Source organism: Pteropus vampyrus, unplaced genomic scaffold (genome assembly GCF_000151845.1).
Source record: "Pteropus vampyrus isolate Shadow unplaced genomic scaffold, Pvam_2.0 Scaffold3, whole genome shotgun sequence".
NCBI lineage: Eukaryota > Metazoa > Chordata > Mammalia > Chiroptera > Pteropodidae > Pteropus > Pteropus vampyrus.
In genome coordinates this window covers 11,704,302-11,708,923 of record NW_011888784.1, presented here as the reverse complement: position 1 = coordinate 11,708,923, position 4,622 = coordinate 11,704,302, and positions in this window count along the sequence as shown.

Below are 4,622 nucleotides of genomic sequence, written 5' to 3'. Positions count from 1 at the left end.
CTCTAATCAGGAGAACAGGGTGTATTGTTTGAAAATTAGTCTAAATGTAACTCCAGAGTCTGAAGGTTTTTCTGTTCCTCAAAGGCAGAGCCATCCTAACATCCAAGTGATTTTCTAGTATAGCCTAACTTGAGAAACAATAAAAGCTTCTTTAATCTGAAAACATTTTCTCACTGGCTATTAGCGATTCACATTTTATCCATTACTTCAAGATAAGCCCCTGAAGAGCCTTATTCATGCATGTTGGCAATATAAACTATCACATCCATTACAACTTAGCATGACTTCATCTACGGAATTTGCTTCAGCCAGTTTATAGGGCATTGAGAAGAAAGAGGATATTGAAGAGATTTCAAAATTGTGTGTGGCGGTGAGAAGCGGAATGCCCAAAACTTGATTGGAGTATTGGGAAACCAAAAGGAACTATGAGGGCTCTGGACATGTGAGGAAGAAGCGAAGGAAATAGGAAGTAAAAAGATGCTGAATCCAGCTCTGACCATGTACTGAATCAAGTGACTTCCATGTCAATAAGAGTTTGCTTACATTTTTAAATATACTTCGTATTAAGAAGAAGACAGAGAAGAAGAAAAATAAAATACGATATGATATGAAGTAGAGTTGGACATGTCAGAGTCTCCATTTATCTAAATCCTTGCCACTATCCCGCCCCCCCATTCGCTCAACCATTGACTGACACTTTTACCAGTTATTGTCAGAACGCTTCCAGCTCTGTTTCTAGTTCCTACCCTAGTATGAGCCTAAAATACAGGACACCAAGATAAATTAGAATTTCAGTTAAAGAACAAACATTAATATCTATATTTATATGTTAATATTAATATAAGTATGTCTCATATAATATTTGGAACACATACTAAATTTTTTTTGTTGTATATCTGAAATTCAAACTGATGGCAAATAAATATTTTTATTTGCTAAATCTCTCAATCCTACCACAGCTACATTCCAGTAGGATAACACAGATCACAGAATTGGCCTGTCTACAGGCCAATTAAAAATTCACCTTTGGGCTGCTGCTTCACTAGTGCATGTTGATGGTCTCCGATTTTCCATATGCCAGACTCGGATCATCAGAGCTGCCTCCTACTTCCTGCCAGGGCTACCTGTCCTGCTGGTACCTTGGCCTCCCAATCAGGGAATCATACTGGGCTATCCTGTTGCCAAGTAACTGGAGCAAAAACATACAGATAAATGGGAAAGATAAGACTTCTAAACGTCTTAATTTGCTTCATCAGATACTTGAAGACAATTAAACTCCTAAACTCACAAGGTTTTTAGAAAGGCAAAGCTCTTTGCAAATTTTAAACAGACATAAAATAGGTACCATGACAGTTAACCTGATGTAAAATATATGAGTGTGTATGTATGTATGTATGTATGTATGTGTGTGTGTGTGTGTGTGCGCGTATATACATATATACATATACATATATATACATACATACATAGATGCAAATTGTTTTGTGGAGAAAAATTTGAAAGAAAATGTCGATACTTACTGTAGAGGCCCTAAAACCCCAAAAGCTGGTTTTTCTTTCCTAATCTCCGTGCCTTCATCTCCCCTTGAGAATGACCCGTTTACCTTGTCACAGGGTAAAGCTCAGTTTTGGCAATCAGGGAATGTCTTTACTATTCAAAATTGCTGTAGCAACTGCATTTCAGTCCCCTGCTCAGCGAGCAGGTTCCTGGTCAAGTTCAAAAAAGGAGCCATACCTTCATTTGCAGGATGCTGTGTTGAAGTCACACTTCAGAGACATGGCTTTGTGCAGCCTCCTGGGATTTAGCGAGGCTTGAATCACTGTGACCTCTGTGCCCTTACAACATCACAGAAAACACCATCACGGTGGCCACTAATTGGTCACCTTGATGTCAGTCACAGCATGGAGATCAAGGACAGAGCCGGTCCTGGAAAGTGAACTACACACGCTCTCCGAGGTGGTCTCTACAGATCAGGCTAGCATCCTGCTGAGAGCACAGTGCGAGGGAACCTTACCCCAGGACTACTTGAAACATGGCTGTGCTGCACACGAACAAAGGACAGGTGGCCTCCCTAGTGACCCTTTCCTAGCTACCTACCAAGTCCAAATTGTCAGCCTTTCACACCTATTATGCTTCCATTATCTGTGAAAAATACTAAGTACCGTGCCTTGGATATAACATGCACAAAGCATGCTCTTGAAATTAGTTTCTGCTTATTGGTTTAAAAAAAGAATTTAAGATTATTTTATTTTTAAGGGAGCAAGTCAATCAAGGATTGCTGGGGTGTTACATTTGAGAAGCTCACTATAATAATAATCAAATTTTAAAAAAATCTAAATGCAATGTGTTTTATGAAATAACTTACATGGTAGTAGGAAGAATAGAAAAAATGTAGAGAATAAGTTGATTACATCTTTCTGTTATTTCCCTTGGTTTGAATACAGTTGTGGGTTACCATTCTCGCCCATTTAAACCAGGCTTTTTAGATTATAGGAATGGCTAGAATTAAGTATAAATTCTAATCAAAAAAGAAAAAGTGATACCACTGCACAGGGTGAGGTTTATTAAAAGTCCTTTATTCTTTTGTTCGATTTACCAAATGAAATAGTGCATGGAGTCCATTTAGATAATTTAAGATCTTTCTCTAAGTGATCTTTCTACTCTCTCGATGCCAGGCCTAGGAGCCTCTAGAAGGGTTTATTTCTGTCTTTAACATGGAGACCAGTGTTGTAGGAGTAGAACCAAGTATTAGAACAGAGGACACACTGTGGTCAACTAATGGTCTGGACACCCACAATCATAATAAGAACAGAACTAGAACTTCTGAGGATAGAATACACTAAAAATAGTAAGGACCAGAGTCTCAAATGCTCTGGCAAATACATGAGGAAAAAGTGTAAGTTTTCTTACATAGAAGAGGGGCCCACAGGGCATCTACTTGCTTGTCGAGGCAAAAGTAGTTAAACATCTTTTGAGTAACTTAAGGAAAGGAAAACTCTTTGGGAGTTGTCTGGGTATGGTCTGATTCTCCTTCAGGGGTGTCCTACGCTAGGAGTGGATGAGAATCAGATAGAGGGGTGTAGCAGCCACTCATTGGATAGATCCAGCAGTAGGGGGCACAGAAAACACAGCCTGCCGGATGGCATTGAAAGGGCTGGCCACATAGAAATTGAGGCGCCGTATGTATGCATTCCTGGTTCATAAGATAACAGTGACATTTTAATGAAGACTCTTCCGTGGGAAACTTTAAGGAAATAGGATCAGATACTAGATTAAGAAGTTCACTTAAAACAGAATTAAGAGAAATAATACAGAAACTAGGAGGAAGAATTGGGTCAGTTACTAGTATTTTAAGGAATCAGACTAAATGAAAGAATTAACTTTGTGCTTCTCTATCTTCTCTTTAGAGTGGCCAATTATCAAAGCTAAGGAGCGGTCCAGGCAAAAATAACAAGGCTGGGGGCAGAAATAGCAATCCAGAAGTAGTTTGTGCTTGCCTTTGTCAACTTGAGACTGTGGCAAAAAGTCTGGGACAGTCTACATTATTCTGCATGTGAGCTAATAAAAACTGGCTGGGAACAAGAGGACGGGGAACACCCTAGAAGGTTCCCTCCCCAAATCTCAGACATGCAACACACTGCAGAGATAGCTAATCGGCTGACTTGCTTCACTAGTTTAACTAGCTTTTTAAGAACCTTTCTATATCTACCCTTCTGCGATTGCAGATTTGAGTAAGGGCCTGAGAGAGGGGAATAAACAGACATTTGAGGAATCGTTTTTAAGGTATGACTCCATTCAAAAAGGGACCTGGAGTTCCAACCTTAATAAAAGCTTAGGTAACTTCCTGGTATTGTGGGAATAAAATAAAGGGGCCTGAGGGCTAAGTCCTTGTTTCTCATGCAAGAGGATTGTTGAGGTTTCATCTCAAATGTGATCTCTACTGGGTAATCAGTCATCCACATGGTAACCCAGCAACTTTTAATTGTCTTTAATTAAGGGGCCACAGAGGCAATCAGTTACATTTCTAGCACATTAATGAGAGAAGCATGAAGTGCAAAATGGCTGCCAGAGGAAGACAGTGCTTATATAAACTACATCTCCTGGCAGAATTTCTAAGGGTGAATGTGGTAGGTAGTACATTCTTGAACCTGCCGGGTCCCGGAATCTCAGATTAAAGAGGTGAAAAATAAAGAAAATTCAAGAATGTCTGTGGGGGAAAAAAATGATATTTGAGAAATACATGAAAGAATAAATATGATCTTCTTGGTTAAATTAATTTTAAAAGCAGACGATAACGTGCACCTGGAATTCTTAAAAAATAAAGACTAAGAAAAAAGACAAAGTGAAGAAGTTAAATGAAGCTAAAGAGTGACTTCACCCAAAGCCTGACGTTAAATTACAAAGTAAAATTGGAAAACTAACTCTTCAGGCCATCTGTAAACTCTCCTGCTTCAAGTAGCTTTTTCTGATTATGACAGTGCACATTAATCCCTGTTTTCTTAAAAGAAAAATTACTATAGTATTTACTAAATGTATATTTGTTTGCCTAATTGCAAATGCTCATATATGCCTTATTAAGGGATGGGGCCCCCTGGCTTCTTGAGACAATTTACAAAGTGATT